We start from the raw sequence: 16,759 nt of genomic DNA, 5'->3' as shown, positions 1-16,759 counted from the left end.
TCCCCAAGTTGGGAAGAGATGGGGAGGAGGAGTGGGCGGGGAAGGAGGAGGTCCCCCAGAGTCGGCTTCAGGGTGAGCTGGGTGGAGGGGTGACCTGGACCCCACCCTCTAAGGCCATCAGGGGAGAGCCCAGGACGGAACACAAAGCACCCACTGTGCAAGTCCAGGCAGGCAAGACGGAGGAGGCCCACGGGGTTCCCGCACCCCAGGGTGAGTACCAGAGCCTGAGACGGGCCCAGGAGGGACCAGGAAAACTCAGGTTGCGTCCCAGGGGGCCTGCCCGGGGAGCTGAGGGCTGAGCATCACGTTGAGCATGGCCCCTGACATCGGCCCTCCCTCGGCGGAAAGAGAAAAGCAGCCTCGGTGGGGAGGTGCCGGGCTTCAAAACAGAAACCCCAGAAAAAGAGTGCTCCATTTCTGATACACCTGCCATGACGATTATTTGGCTCTCTCCGCAGCCTGTTCTGTGATCACAGCAAAATGGACGCCTTTTAGGAGCAGCTGATCCCGGCTGACAAGATAATGAGCCAACTGACACCCTCCTCCGGGGAGACCTCAAAGGGCCACTACTAATTTTTCTCACTCCGGACCAAGGTGGCAGCAGGTCATACGATTCCCGCTGGACTAATGGGGAAATTGAGGCACAAGGTTGGGAAGGCTCTGGGAAGACCAGCCGGTTGGCAAGACTCGCAGCCAGGGGCTCGCCTCCTTGCCATCCTCAGGGTCCACCACGTGGAGAGTGTGAAGGACCCCTCGCCTCCTCCATTCTGCCACGTGCACGGCCCCCCACCTCCTCCGAGCCCCCCGGGCCAGTAATATTGCTGTGAGTGTGCAGCTTTATAGGGATGTGAACGGAGAGGAGGGAGAAATTTGCAGGAAAGAAGGGACTATTTTCCAAAGTCCCCTTTTCCAAAGACAACCCATCCAGGGACCTGGGCAAAGAAAGAGCACAGAAATGCCACCAATACGTTCTAAAACTTCATGTTGGGACGCTGACAGAGAAGACCACACAGAAATATACCCCAAATGTATTACCCCAAATGCTGAACTTTTGGGGAAGAATGCGGGGCTGGGTCCACTGTTCGAGCTGTGAGTTTCCCAAGCCCCCGGGTGCCAGTCGTTGTGCCGTGTGGGGACCCCTCAGACCCTGACCTCCTCCCCACCCCTGGATAACTGGGGTTTGCTGGAATACGGTTGCTTTGTTGTTGTTTTAAGTTTGTCTTTTTTTTAAACTTTATTTATTTCAGTAATCTCCACACCCAACTCAGCTCCAAGATCAAGAGTTACATGACATGCTCTTCTGACTGAGCCACCAGGTGCCCCTGGAATACGGCTGCTTTAAAAGGGGGACCGTGTGTTCAACAATGTGAATGTACTCGGTGCCTCTGAACTGCACACTTAGGAATGGTTAAAAGGATAAACTGTATGTCATGTGTATGAACTTTTAGAAAGTAAAAAAAAAAAAAAAAAAAAAAAATGCCGTTGGGGAGACTAGATCCTCCCCCTGTAAGCCACGACTTGACGCTCATACAAAAACCTGCCCGTGAATGTTTCTAGCGACTCTAATTCTGACTGCTAACACCAGCCAAGCTGTCCTTTAGTAGGCAAATGGAAACTGTGCCCCATCTGACGATGGAATGTTAACCACCGCTAAAGAGAAACGCGACCAAGCCACAAAGAGACACGGAGGAACCGTAAATGTATGTTACTGAATGGAAGCAGCCAGCCTGAAAAGGCTACAGCCTGTATGACCCCGTGAGACATTCTGGAAAGGACAAGACTCTGGAGACAGTAAAAAGACCAGTGGCTGCTGGGGCCTGGTGGGGAGGAAGGAGGGACGGCCTGGTGGAACACAGAGGATGTTTAGGGCAGTGAAACGCTTCTGTTTAACACTGCAGGTGGATGCGTTATCACTACACGTGTCCAAACCCACCGAATGTGCAACGCCAGGAGGGAGCCCAATGGAAACCGTGAGCTTCAGTTAATAATAACAGATTAATACTGGCCAATCGGCTGTAACAACAGCCGCATGCATGCAAGACGGCAAACACAGGCAGAAGTGGATGAGGGCTAAGGGTACGCACTCTTCGGGGGCCCTCTGTACTTTCCCCTCGTTCTTCTAAAAACCCAAAACTGCTCTAAAGAAGCAAAGTCTGGGGGCACCTCGGGGGCTCAGCCAGTTAAGCATCCAACTCTTGATTTCGACTCAGGTCCTGATCTCACAATTCATGAGATTGAGCCCCATGCTGTGCTCTGTGCGGACAGTGTGGAGCCTGCTTGGGATTCTCTCTCTCTCTCTCTCTCTCTCTCTGCCTCTCCCCCATTCACGCTCTCTCTCACAAAATAAATAAACTTTTAAAAAAAGTAAAGTCCATTAATTTTTAAAATTAAAATCAAAACAATTTTTAAAAAGACACGTGAAAAGACGTTTACCCTCACCAGCCAAGGAATGCAAGGTGGGTACCATGATGCCATGCTTTGCCCGTCAGAGTAAAAAACATAAATAAGTAAATAAGTTCTTGTCCTAACTGGAGGAGAAAAAAAGATGATCGTTTTTGTCCTTAGAGCTATTATTAAAATAAATATGTAACGATCTTTTTTTTTTTTTTTCAACTTTTTTATTTTTGGGACAGAGAGAGACAGAGCATGAACGGGGGAGGGGCAGAGAGAGAGGGAGACACAGAATCAGAAACAGGCTCCAGGCTCTGAGCCATCAGCCCAGAGCCCGATGCGGGGCTCAAACTCACGGACCGCGAGATCGTGACCTGGCTGAAGTCGGACGCTTAACCGACTGCGCCACCCAGGCGCCCCTGTAACGATCTTTTTAAAAGTGTATCCGTGGGGCCCCGATATGACCTTGCACACTTGAATGTATAGCCCCATACTTCAGGGGATGCACCTCCAATTTAAGACCGTGACCTGGGACACCTTCAGCCAGACCTTCCAGAGAAACCGGACCTTCTTCCCTCTGCCCCGTGCCCCCAGTGGAGTAGCCTCTGGTGAGGACTGCAGGTGAGAGCAGGGACGGAGGAGAGTCAGGCCGGGACTGGCTCCGAGGGTGCCCTGTCCCAGGCGCCAGGCAGCATCTCTGCCCGGCTCTCCCGGGGCCCTGGGGTCCCTGGGCCGAAGAAGGACCACCTCCCAGGCTCGAGTCCCAGTTCTGCCACTCGGCCGCTGGATGGCTTGGGCAAGCTCCTCTAAAGTTAGGCTCTCATTTGTAAAATGAGGAGAACCAAGGAGGATAAAGGAGATGCTACCTACAGGCTCTTATCACAGCATAAGCACAAAAGGGGAACAATCCACTGACAGTTATTGGCCTGTTTCTCTCTTTCTTCCTTTTCCAAGTTAATCCAGTTCACCCTCATCCGCCTGAGGCATCTATCTGCCCAAAGAGCCGAGCATTTCTACAGGTTTGTATCAGGCACATCTGAGCCTCATTTAGTGCCTGCCGTGTGCCCGTCACCAGCACCCGAGTGCTTTACGTGGGCTGAGTCGCCCAGTCCACACCAGGCTGCCCCTCTGGAAGGTGATGCTGCTCTTCCAGGGGAGGGGGCCCCGAGGGAGGGAAACATTTGCCCAAGGGCAAGCTGCTGGGAGACATATTCCCTCCTAAAGGAAGACAGACAGCGAAACAAGGTAAGATTCAGCTTCCCAAATGCAAATCAGGATTTCTGGAAAGACCATCATCTCCAGAGGAGATGTTGTTGACAGTGAAAGTTCTTCACAATTACCTTCTGTCTTTATTAGACGTCCTGGGCCCCAAGGTGAGAGGACTTGTACCAGAAGGTGCGTGGGCACTAAATCCAATGACCAGTGCCCACGTGAGAAGGGGGACGACACAGAGACAGCCATGTGAAGGCCACGTGCCCAGGCAGGCAAAGACGAGGGTTGTGGTCACAAGCCCAGGAGCACCTGGAGCCACCAGAAGCTGCCAGAGGCCGGAGGGGGCGTCCCGAGAGCCTGCAGAGCGAGCCCAGCCCTGCCCACACCTGGATTCCAGACCCCCGGCCTCCAGACCAGGGGAGGTCACAGTGCTGCTCTCAACCTCCCAGTGTCGGGGACTTGGCCACCGCAGCCCCAGGACACTCATACAGGAAACACACGAAAAGTCTCCAATTTTCCTGGCCCTGGAAGACGGTGAGGAGGGCTCGGGCCCAGCACAGGAAGGCAAGCAGGACAAGAGAAGGTGTAAGCCCGGGCGACCCCGGGCTGCCCCCCATTTCCCAGAGGAGGCCATGGCAGGACACGGCCCGAGCAAAGCAAGGCTGGGCAGAGGGAGGCCCCAGGGCTGAGCTGTCCTGAGCTGCCACAGGGTCCTCTTGCGGGCTGGACGGGGTCTGGGGTGGGGCTCACAGAGTGCTGGGAAGGGGGCATCTGGAAGGCAGACTCACTCTGTAATGAACCCCCCTCCCCCAAACAGGCCGAGTGGACAACCAGACAACACCTGGAGACACTGCAGGGGGTGGCGGGGGAGGACACGAGGTGAGGGGACACTGGGGAGACCAGACATTTAATCTTCTCTGCCGAGGGGTGAGGAAGGGGGCTGGGGAGGCAAGGTTCAAATCCTGCCCTGCACCTACCTGTTAGTGCCGTGACCCCAGACGATCTGCACCGCCTCCTCGGGACTCAGTTTCCTCATCGTTAACACGGGGAAACAGCGGTACCTCCCCCAGAGGTGAGAGTTAACTCTCCCCCATGTGAGAGTTAAGCAGGTTGGAAGCATGCCTGGCCTAAAGTACCAGCTCGACAATCAGTAAGCCCGCGTTAACTCTTCTTCCGGCCTCCGCTAGCCAGGAGCAGGGCTTTAGGGAAGAGCCGGCCAAGCGGAGGCAGAGTGAAAGAGCCCTCTGCTCTTTGTGTATCCCACTCACAGAATGAGTTACGTTTTCTCCTGCCGTGAAAGTGTCTCCGAGTCATTCCAGGTAGTGGCTGTATACTCTCAACCATTGACCCAGTGTCCCGAGCACCGCCCGGCACCTGCTAGGCCTTCGATAAGTGACTGGTGAGTGAATGAAGCGCAGGGTTGGAAAAGACTGCCAAGAGATGGCCGAACTTGGGTGAAGAGCTGCGTCAGCCCCACGGCAGATTCAGGGGCCCATCCAGGGACTACCCACCCCGTGCCCCCTCCCCCCCAGAAGTCGACGGTTAGCAGCGCGCAGTGAAACCAGACGGCGCTGCCGGCTCCCGTCTCCCCACGTGGTCCGCTCTGAGGAGCGGGTGCGACTCGGGTCCACGAAACTCCGGTCTGAGGAGATTCGTCCTGCGACACGGGCCAAGCCACGCTGTTCCAGTCTTTCACCTGTCAGAAACTCCCAAAGGTTTCTACAGTGGAGCCACGACACGCAGTGAGGCTGAACAAAATGAAAATAATGACTTCAATCTCTTGGCAATGGCCCCTAGAGGTCAACTCCATAAGCAAATACCCGTGTACAACGAGCAGCCTCAAAGCCCACTTGATTCCCGCCGTGAGCAGCTCGCTGCTGAGCGCGATGCCGGAGCCGGCAGTGTTTTTCCTACACGTGTACTGAACACACAAGGCCCCTACTGCATGTGTACTGATTAAACATGGAAATAGGACAAGTTTCAGCACCAAAGGAAAAACTGGCTGAGGTTGAGGAATACAGTTAGGGGCTGCAAAAACTAGAGTCCTTCACACCTCCCTATTTCCACAGACTTTGAAAGGGAGGCTTTGCAGGGTCCCCTAGGTGGCTCAGTCAGTTAAGTATCTGACTTCGGCTCAGGTCATGATCCCGTGGTTGGTGAGTTCCAGCCCCACATCGGGCTCCGTGCTGACAGCTCAAACCCTGGAGCCTGCATTGGATTCTGTGTCTCCCTCTCTCTCTGCCCCTCCCCTACTTGTGCTCTGTCTCTCTCTCTGTCAAAAATAAATAAACATTTAAAAAACTTAAGAAAGAAAGAAAGAAAGAAAGAAAGAAAGAAAGAAAGAAAGAAGGAAGGAAGGAAGGAAGGAAGGAAGGAAGGAAGGAAGGAAGGAAGGAAGGAGAAAGAAAGAAAGAAAGAAAGAAAGAAAGAAAGAAAGAAAGAAAGAAAGAAAGAAAGGGAAAGGAAAGAAGACAGAGACTTTGCTGCCCTTCCCATCATGATCTGGAGACTTTTCATCTACCCCTCGACCCTGGGTAACAGAGTGGCATTAGTGATAGTGAGCTGGATCTCAGCCCGGCACTCAAGAGCTCTGCATGCTTCAGCTCTGCTTCGGCCTTGGAAACAAACCCACGCTAGCCGCCTGGAGGATGAGCGACCATGTGGAGCTGAGACAAGCCATCCCGGGGAGGCCACCTTAGTCCGACCAGCCCCCTGTAACAGAGCTGGCTGCTGCCCACAGGCACATGAGTAAGCCCAGCCAAGACAAGGCCCGCGCAGCGGAGCCCGGCCTAAAACACTGACCCATAGCGTCGTTAGCTAAATAAATGGTTGTCATTTTAAGCCGCTATGTTTTGGGCTGTTCGATAGCAAGAGCTAACTGAATAGTATGATATCAACATGGTACCTAAAAGAATTTTAAGGGTAATTTTGACCAGTGGTGATTTTTGCCTTACGACATCCCTCACATGCAGTGACTCCATGATAACCCACGTTTCCGGGGACACGCTGCTCTCATAGGCAACCGCATCAGCATCGAAAGGGTCAGAATTGATTAGCTCCTCTGGCAATGGCATCGTACTTTCTATTTTCTTCAAATATCGAAAGGTCTTGACGCAGAGTTTCCTCAGCTTCCCTCTGTGAACCTTTGGTCACCCTCCCAGGCTAAGCTAGCATCGATGACGGCCTCTGTGTCTGACCTCCGCCATCTGTTTTCTCACCCGTTTCTTTGAAGAGCCTAGACAGCTCGTAAATTAGCATTTTAACCCCCAGCAAGATTATCTTCCACTGTTTCTGACCGCAACCCAGCTCAAGTACTCACATGCTTTTTGACATCCATTTGAGATCAAAACCGTTTGTTGGAATGCGAAAGAGGCGGCCAGGAGAGAGGCCGGTGGACACACAGAACCCTCACTGGCCGACAGAGCTGGCAGGATGCATCTCCCATTCTCCCTGGCTGAGAAAACCGTACATTCTGCCACACTGGGTCTCATCAGCCAGACACTGTGCCAAAACGATCGGGACATTCGCATTAACAAAGCACTCGGTTTATTTAGCAAAATATTTGAAATGGAAAGTGGTAAAACCAGCACCGTTCAGGAAGACATCAAGTAGAGTATTTCTGTTTAGTTTCCACCTGTTGAAAATTCATTTTCTCATCCACTCAAATGTTTATGGAGCACCTACTCTGGGTCAGATACTATTTCGTGTGTTGGTCTCTCTTATGATACACCCCTACACAGACAGGTAAGAGAGTTCTTTGAAATAAATTATATAAAATACCAGAAAATGATAAGTGTTACGGAAAAAAACAGAGCATGGTGAGGAAGGGGAGGGGTGAGGTGGGGAGAGGAGCCAGGCAGGGAGGGAGGGGTGCCGCTGTAAATGGGATGAGTCAGGTGAGACCCACCTAGAAGGTGAGAACACAGGAAGCTAGCGATGGAGTGAGCCACACTGGTATCGGGGGAAGAGGTTGCAGGCAGCAGGAACGGCCAGTGCCAAGGTCCTGGCGTGGGAGTGTCTGGTCCACATCTGGGAATGTATCGTGAGACATGATACGCTAAGTGAGAAGGCAATACATTCACAGATGCCAACCTGCCCAACTATATTTTGTGATTGTTTTGGGGGAACTCCGTTTCCCTGGGCCTTTGTTTCCTCCACTGCAAAAGGGGGAGAAAGACATCTAGGTACAAACTCGCAGCTACAGAGGCACCGTTCTTGCTTAAATGACAAGAGGCGTGTCCTTAGCACCGCTGTCACTGTCACTCTCCTCCATGGCAGACGGAGAAGGCGCAGCTGGACGCTCTCTTGCCGACTGGGAGAAGGGGATCACCCAAGGGGGGACCCCGCCCCCCGGGACCACCTCCCTTGTCCACACACACACACAACCGCAAAGGTCACCCTGGCCTGCTCCCACACCCCCCAAGGCCAGCTCTCGCCACCGCAGGCCTGGCCACGCTAGAGGCCGATCGTGACCCCTCGCGGCTCAGAACGCATACGATAAAAGGGTACAGAACACCATAATTCATGATTGCCTGACAGGCTATAAACAGATTTGTGTGTTTACGGTATGAAACAGCATAATTCAGAATACGGTATTGGTGATGCTTATTGTTTTATATAATTATATTAATTAGGCAGCAAAACAGCAAACAGATGGCAGGGCTGAATTCAAAGCAGGATAAGACAGAGAGCCCCAGATATTGATGGGATTCAGAGGATTACAGGAGTAACCCCTACCTTCTCAACCGCCCACTCAGGGAATGCAGCACACAGCTGGGCATTCTTGGTACGTGTGCACCCTGTGTGCACGGACCGTGACGCACAGATCTGCGTTACAGGGGCCTGCGGGCTCCACTCGTTAAAGGCATGTCGATTGGGACCCACAAAGATGACCCTCTGGCTGACAGGTGTGGGGCTCCTTAAACCTCTCCTCCATCTTCTGGTGGTGCCAGCCGGCACAGAGTTCTGTTTTCTAATGAAGCTATAATTCAGGGGCGCCTGTGGGGCCCGGTCAGTTACACATCCTATTTTTTTTTTTAATGTTTATTTATTTTTGAGACAGAGAGACACAGAGCATGAACAGGGGAGGGTCAGAGAGGGAGGGAGACACAGAATCGGAAACAGGCTCCGGGCTCCAAGCTGTCAGCACAGAGCCCAATGTGGGGCTCGAACCCACAGACCGCGAGATCATGACCTGGGCTGAAGTCAGACGCTCAACCGACTGAGCCACCCAGGCACCCCTACACATCCTATTTTTTACCTCGGCTCAGGTCATCTCACAACGCGTGGCATCGAGCCCTGCGTCGGGCTCTGTACTGACACCATGGAGCCTGCTTGGGATTCTCTGTCTCCCCCTCCCTTCCCATCTCCTGCCCACTCTCTCAAAATAAATAAATAAACTTAAAAAAAAAAAAAAGTTTAGGGGCACATGGGTGGCTCAGTCAGTCAAGCATCTGACTTCGGCTCAGATTATGATCTCACGGTCCGTGAGTTCGAGCCCCGCGTCGGGCTCTGCGCTGACAGCTCAGAGCCTAGAGCCTGGAGCCTGGAGCCTGTTTGGGATTCTGTGTCTCCCTCTCTCTCTGCCCCTCCGCCATTTGCGTGTGTGCACACACGCTCTCTCTCTCTCTCAAAAATAAACATTTAAAAAAAGTTTAACGAAGCTACAACTTACATACGGTATGGTTCACCTTTCTAGCATATGGCTCTGTGAATCTGGATAAGCAGACACAGCTGCATAGCCACCAACCAAACTGGGGTACAGAAAACCTCCACCTCCCAGGTACCCCACACCTCTTCTGATCAGCCCCTTCACCTCCCCCAGTCTGGCAACCACAGACCCAGTTCTGTCCAGATGTCACATAAATGGACTTATAGACCGTGTAACTTTTCTAACCTTCCATGACACCCCTGAGATCTGTTCGTGGTGCTGCACGTTTCGTTAGTTCACCCTCGTTACTGCTGAGTAGTACTCCAGTATGTGGAGGTGACCTACTTTAGTTACTTCCCCTCCTTGCCAGGCGGTGTCTGAGGAGGCCTGGGGGGGACAGTCGGGACATTCGCTGCTGCCTGACAGCAACAAGGCCACCCTTGCCCCCGGGAGCAGTGGAAGGCACGTGGGGAGCAGGAACGGGCATCGTAGCTCCCCCAGGCATCACTCTCTCCCGGGGAGTTACCCAGGGTGGCCTGGTGGGGAGCCACCCCCTCCCCAAGGAGCAATGAGAAGCTCCCCCCTGGGGGGTCAAGCCTCTACCCACCCACTTCCCCTGCTGAGCAAGGTCAAACAGGAGGCTTGATCAATCCAGGCTCTCATAACACAGCACCCAAGATGTCCAAGTTTCAATCAAAACCCATTTGTCATATCAAGAAAAAGTCCACAGATGTCAACACCAAGATGCAAGAAACGTTGGAATTATCTGACAAAGATTTTAGAGCAGCCGTCATCAAAATGTCTCAATGAACACTTATGAATATGCTTGAAACAAATTTTAGAAAGTAGAAAGTTTCAGGAAAAAAACAACCAAACGAAAATTTTAGAACTGAAAAATGCTATAACAAAAATTTTTTAAATGCTGTGGATGGCATTAAAGTGTCAATACTATCCAAATAAATCTACACATTCAATGCAATCCCTATCAAAATAACACCAGGGACACCTGGGTGGCTCAGTCTGTTAAGCATCCCACTTTGGCTCAGGGCATAATCTCATAGTTCATGGGTTCATGGATTCAAGGCCCACATCGGGCTCTACACTGACAGTGCAGAACTCTCTCTCTCTCTCTCTCTCTCTCTCTCTCTCTCTCTCTCTCTGCCTCCTCCCACTTGTGCTCTTTCTTTCAAAATAAAATTAAACTTAAAAAAATAATAATAATAACAACACCAGCATTCTCCACAGAGCTAGAACAAGCAATCCTAAAATTCGTATGGAACCAAAAAAGACCCGGAATAGCCAAAGTAATGTTGAAAAGGAAAACCCAAGCTGGAGGCATCACAATTCCAGACTTTAAACTGTATTACAAAGCTGTCATCATCCAGACAGTATGGCACAGACTCAAAAACAGACACATAGATCAATGGAAGAGAATAAAGAACCCAGAAATGGACCCACAAATGTATGGCCAACTAATCTTTGACAAAGCAGGAAAGGGTATCCTATGGAAAAAAGACAGTCTCTTCAACAAATGGTGCTGGGAGAATTGGACAGCAACATGCAGAAGAATGAAACTAGACCACTTTCTTACAACCTACACAAAAATAAATTCAAAATGCATGAAAGACCTAAATGTGAGACAGAAAACCATCAAAATCCTACAGGAGAAAACAAGCACCAACCTCTTTGACCTTGGCCACAGCAACTTCTTACCTGACGTGTCTCCAGAGGCAAGGGAAATAAAAGTGAAAATGACCTATTGGGGTCCCGTCAAGGTAAAAAGCTTCTGCCCAGCAAAGGAAACAATCAATAAAACTAAAAGGCAACCAGCGGAATGGGAGAAGATATTTGCAAATGGCATACTGGATAAAGGGTTAGCATCAAAAATTTATAAATAACTTACCAAACCGAACACCCAAAAATAAATAATCCAGTGCAGAAATCGGCAGAAGACATGAATAGACAGTTTTCCAAAGAAGACATCCAGATGGCCGATAGGCACGTGAAAAGAGGCTCAATATCATTCATCATCAGAGAAATACAAATCAAAACTACAATGAGATACCACCTCACACCTGCCAGAATGGCTGAAGTTAACAACTCAGGAACAACAGATGTTGGTGAGGATGCAGAGAAAGGAGAACCCTTTTGCACTGTTGGTGGGAATGCAAACTGGTGCAGCCACTCTGGAAAATAGTATGAAGGTTCCTCAAAAAATTATAAATAGAACGATCTTATATCCAGCAATTGCACTACTAGATATTCATCCAAAGGATACAAAAATGCTGATTCAAAGGGGCACATGCACACCAATGTTTATAGCAGCATCATCAATAATAGTCTAATTATGGAAAGAGCCCAAATGTCCATCAACTAATGAATGGATAAAGAAGATGTGATGTCACACACACATACACACACAATGGAATACTACTTGGAGATGAAAAAGAATGAAATCTCGCATCTGTGACAGCACAGATGGAACTAGAAGGTATTATGCTAAGCAAAATAAGTCAGATATAGGATTTCACGCATAGGTGGGATTTGAGAAATACAACAGATGAACATAGGGGAGGGAAAGGAAAAATAAGACAAAAACAGAGAGGGTGGAAACCCATAGAGACTCTCAAATACAGAGAATAAACTGAAGGTTGCTGGAGGGAAGGTGGGTGGGGGGATGGGTTAACTGGGTGATGGGCATTAAGGAGGGCACTTTCGGGGATGAGCACTGGGTGTCATATGTAAGAGACGAATCACTGGGTTCTACTCCTGAAGCCAAGACCACACTGTATGTTAACTAACTTGAATTTAAAATAAAAAATAAAAGACCTCTGCGGCTAGCAAGCACCCCGGAAGCAGCCCCATCTCAGGGTCATGATGGCAAGAAAGATGGCGTCTGCCAGCAGGGTGGTTCAGTCAGTCAAGCCACATACTCCATGAATAAGGAGTGTCTCCTGACAGAAGAGACAATCCTAAACCCAATGTATCAGAAGTTTGGGGATCAGCAGGACTACCACCTCGCTCTTCTTCACTTTCATCAGAGCATTTGAAGGGAAGGAAATCACCAGATTTGCTGATGCATCAGGGTCCACCAGACACCGCAGAAATAATAAAAACGTTACCTCAGAAATACAGAAGGAAGCTTGTGTCTCAAGAAGAAATTGAATTTACCCAACGCAGAGGTCCAGAATAATCACTGACAGTGTGGCTGCTATTTGTCATCATTCAAAAGAATAGTCTTTACGATGAAGGACTTCTAAAATGGCACATGAGAAATTATACGTTAAACAACTTGAAGAAATGTTCTATAAAAAAAAATGAAATAGAAAATTTAGGTGGACACTTGTATCTCCTAATATATGTATGTTGGTCAGTTTTTCCACAAGCTTACCTGATTGTTAATGTACTTATTGAAGTACACATTTTTTAAATGTAAAATAAATAAAATAAAATAAAATAATAAAAAAAAAAAACCTCTGTGTATGGGCTCAACAGCAGAATGGAAGAGACACAAAAAGAATGAATGAATTTGAAGATAAAATAATACAGATTTCCAGTCTACTACAGATGAAAAAAAAAGGCTGAAAAAATGAACAGAGCCTCAGGAATCTGGGGGACTAATGAAACATACAACATTCATGTCATGAGAGTCCTGGTAGGGGAGTGGGCTCACACAGCACTTAAATAATGGCTACAAACTTCAATTTGGCAAAAGACCTAAAAACCTACAGATTTGGGAAACTAGTGAATCCCAAATAGGACAAAACCAAAGAAATCCTAACCAAAATACATCAAAGTCAAACTTCTGAATTCTAAAGACAAAAGAAAAAAGGATCTTGAAAGCAATGAGAAAAAAGTCACACCCTAGGGGAAAAACCACTCTAATGACAGCAAAGTTCTCATCAGAAACTTGGGAGGACAAAAGGAAATGGTACATTCCAAAAGGGCTAAAATGAAAGAATGTCAACCCAAATTCTATATCCAGAAAAAAAAAAAAAAAAAACCCTTCTTCAATGAAGGGACAATCTAGACATCTTCAAATAAAAGAAAACAAAGATAATGTCACCTCAGACCCACCCTAAAGGAAGAGTTAAAGGACATTCTCTAAACAGAAAGGAAATAATGAAAGAAGGAAAACCTGGAGCATCGAGAAGGAAAAACATGAACAGAAAGAGTAAAAATATAGACAAATACAGTAGTTCCTTCAGAACTTTTTAAATGATGGTGGATGGTTAAGACAAAAATAAAACTGTCTGATACGGTTCTAGATGTACGTAGAATCTAGATGACCGTAAGTGGGGGAAGGGAGGAAGGTAAAGCTTCTACACTTTGTTCCAAATGGCGAAATAGTGACACCCACGGACTGTGATGAATTACAGGTCTACTCTGTCATACAGAGAGCAATCGTAGAATCAATATGGGGATATCCAACAGAGTCTGCCTGAACCATGGGCCACAATTGTGGTCTCCCTGCAACCGTACAGCCTCAGATTGGAAATGATGTGTCTGCAGCCTTCTTGACGGGAACTAGGGCCCTGGCAGTAACAGTACAGCCCATCTGAGCCGGGGGGTTCAAAGTTCCTGCTCCCTCAGCAAGCCCTACTTCCCACCACACAGCCCAGGAGCTCTGAAGACCTCTGGCTCCGATGGTGTCCAAGCTCCCAGCGCACCCCCACATCTCCTGCTTCCTGCCTGCCCTCCAAGGTATTATCTACTCTGGACAAGCTCCAGTCTGGCTAAACCAACCAACTTCTCTGCTGTTCGGTGGTAAAACCACAGCTTCTCCAGTGAGGTCCCAAGCCCTTCCACGTATGCCTTCTCTTGGGTACTATTCTCTCTCAACCCTAGGGTACTGCAGAGAGTTCCCTTATATCTTATAGCTGCCCTTTCACTACAGTGAATCATTCTGATGTTAAACTTCCACAGTGTGACCTACTAGGTTTTCTACTTCCCGATTAGATACAGACTACTACAGAATTCTAGGAGTGGTCCCGGAAAAGAGATCCCTAAAGGTGGGATCTAGGGATGGGTCCGGTCATGTTCCTGGACTTGAGTGTAATGCTGAGCTCCCTGCCAATGAGGAATGTGCTGCTTGTAACCCATGACATACAACAGCATCGCAATCAATCAAGCTGTCCTCTGTGGTTGGTTGTGACGAAGTACCACTGGAGCACGTGCCTCGGGAGCCCAAGTTGCTTCCGCTCTTGCCGCGTGGCAGTAATGGTGACTACACGGGCTGTGGTGCGGGATGAGTTTTTCTGAGTGCCCTTGAGTGCTTACAGAAAGAAAGTGACAAACTCAGGTCTGTTAACTCCCACCTCGAGTCACGGTCTGAGAATCAGACAGCGTCCATGACAGCCCTGAACGAATCTCTCATTTCTTGTAGCCACAGGACTGACATTGCTGAAAATCAAACACAAAATGTCACGGTGTGAGTTGCTGAGTTAAAATGGCAGTTGAATTCACAGTCTTGCCAGGTTTCTCCTGTGAAAATTAGGACATTAATGGGGGTGGGGGGAGAATGAGATCCTGAAACATAGAAGAAGGGCATCACGAAGCTGCCAATGTTGACACGCAGGTCATTCTGAACGTTTCTTACCAGCAGCAACAGATTCCCCTCCAGTGTCCAAGAAGACCCGTCTCTGACAGCTTAAAAACACTGTGATACCCTCATTTGGGACAGATACCTTGAAAGGGGTTCCTCCTTCTTCTCCAAACCCACCCAACCACCCTGTTGGCAGTAGACCCCTAACTAGAATCAAGTCTCTGCACGACCCGGGCGACGGGTATACACTATGACCCAGGAAGAAACAGCTTATCCACCAAAAGAGCTGGAGGCCTTTGCTAATACACCCTGGCAGAAACATGGGGAACATACAGGTGGGAATAGAGCCTAAGGTCATTGAGAAACACCTTAGTGAGGGGCCACTTGCACCCCTGAAAACCTCTGTGGCTGCTCTTTTCTCAGGCCAAGTATGACTGGGCAGGATGCCACCCTTGAGATGGGCTCCCTGATTTCACTGTGATGTTTGAATCCTGGCATAGCAGAGGCTAAGTGGCAGCACTTAAGTATCAAAGGCAAAGTGGGCATGTCAACCACATGGCGGTAGGGACCTACCAGTAGCCAGAATGCTCTGGGTCGCAGAGACCTTTAGCCGGAGCTGACTGAGACTGACTCCCTGGGAGTGGAAAAGGTCGTCAGCCTGCTAGGACACTGCCTGACCCACGCAGCGAGAAACACGCTAAGTGTGGTGCAAACAACCGGACTTGAGTCACCAAATGGAGAATCAGAGCCCTTCATCCAGTTTTCAGACCCAATTCAGTAGTTCACAGACCAGAGGCCCCTGAATGACACGGGCGTCGGGTCCTATGGCCACCCAGACACCCTGTCGATTTCCCTCCTAGCCTTCCCCAGAGGGACCCTTGGCCACACACCACACACTCGAGTGGCTGTAGTTTGAGGAAAAAGTAAATACTGGAACTTTTTAGGGACTACTAGATACACCAAAGGTAAAGGACCCAGAGCTAGCTGAGGCCCTGCCCTGAGAGCAAGGAAACTCACGACCGGACAGCTCGAGAAAGCCACAGACAGGGACTACAATCTCACGGCCAAATGCAGAAATGAGGACTGGACTAGCTTTGCGTGTGATCTCTATGCGTGCTGTATGGTTGAGTTTGTTTCCATATACTAATCGCTCTCGACTTCTTTCTCCTTCCTCGTATTTTTAGATTTTATACATGAGTTATTGAAGGTTAAGTTTACAACTTAGTCTTAGAGAATATACAGGAAGCCCTTGACTGAATTTGAGGAGTAATTACTATAGCCCATGACGGATTAAATGACTGGCTGTTCTCATTCTGAAAAAGAGTTAAAATTTCTTCACTTGTAAGGAGGAAAGATGTATCTCATTAGGCAGAAAATACAGCGCCTTTTCATAGTTTCAAGGAAGTCCCAATACGCATATGGAAGCTGAGGGGCCACGGGGATAGGCCATGTCAGTTATGAATTTATTGCATCTCAGCTCTCAATGCACCTCCAACAAATGCTGTACGATAAACAATGCAATTCCTTTAAGTTTTTAAAGTAGGCACAATGTTAAGGGTGACTGCAGGAAGGAGAGGCTTCCTGCAATTTTCAGCGGGGGCCAAGGAGAAGGTCAGTGGTGTGGGTGTGAGGACATCTGCTAGAGCCTGCCCCCTGCCAAAGTCCCCAGATGCTACTCCCTCTGCAATCTTGCAGCCTCGGGCCGGTGCTAAGCTGTCTACGGCCCCGCCCACGAAAACCGAAGCTTCTTCCCAGCCTGCCGATGGCCAGAGAGTCGCGTGGCCGCTGAGCCCCTGCTGCATCCTGTGCACAGCGCACCTCTGGTTGGGGCGCCCACAGAGAACCACTCTGCCTCCCACCCATGCAGACCATCAGCTCCAAAGGCCTCCATTCCCCCTGGTGCCCAGATTCCCAACGTACACCCATGTCTCCTGTTGTCCATCACCCGCTTACCACCTACG

The 16,759-nt window shown here is 49.4% G+C and overlaps 1 protein-coding gene and 1 pseudogene across 4 annotated transcripts in view; one reads left to right on the top strand and one right to left on the bottom strand.

The window, feature by feature from the left end:
• Positions 1 to 16,759, bottom strand: part of ZNF831 (zinc finger protein 831) — a 110,466-nt gene that overhangs the window by 72,856 nt on the left and 20,851 nt on the right. The gene's annotated exons all lie outside the window — the stretch shown is intronic.
• On the top strand, positions 12,128 to 12,456 carry LOC112869707 (alpha-ketoglutarate dehydrogenase component 4 pseudogene; annotated as a pseudogene).

The sequence above is a fragment of the Puma concolor genome, chromosome A3 (assembly GCF_028749965.1).
Source record: "Puma concolor isolate L17-30 chromosome A3, mPumCon1.1.hap2, whole genome shotgun sequence".
NCBI classification, from domain to species: domain Eukaryota; kingdom Metazoa; phylum Chordata; class Mammalia; order Carnivora; family Felidae; genus Puma; species Puma concolor.
Note: the sequence above shows the minus strand (reverse complement) of the source record. Positions and strands in the feature narration are given on the sequence as shown.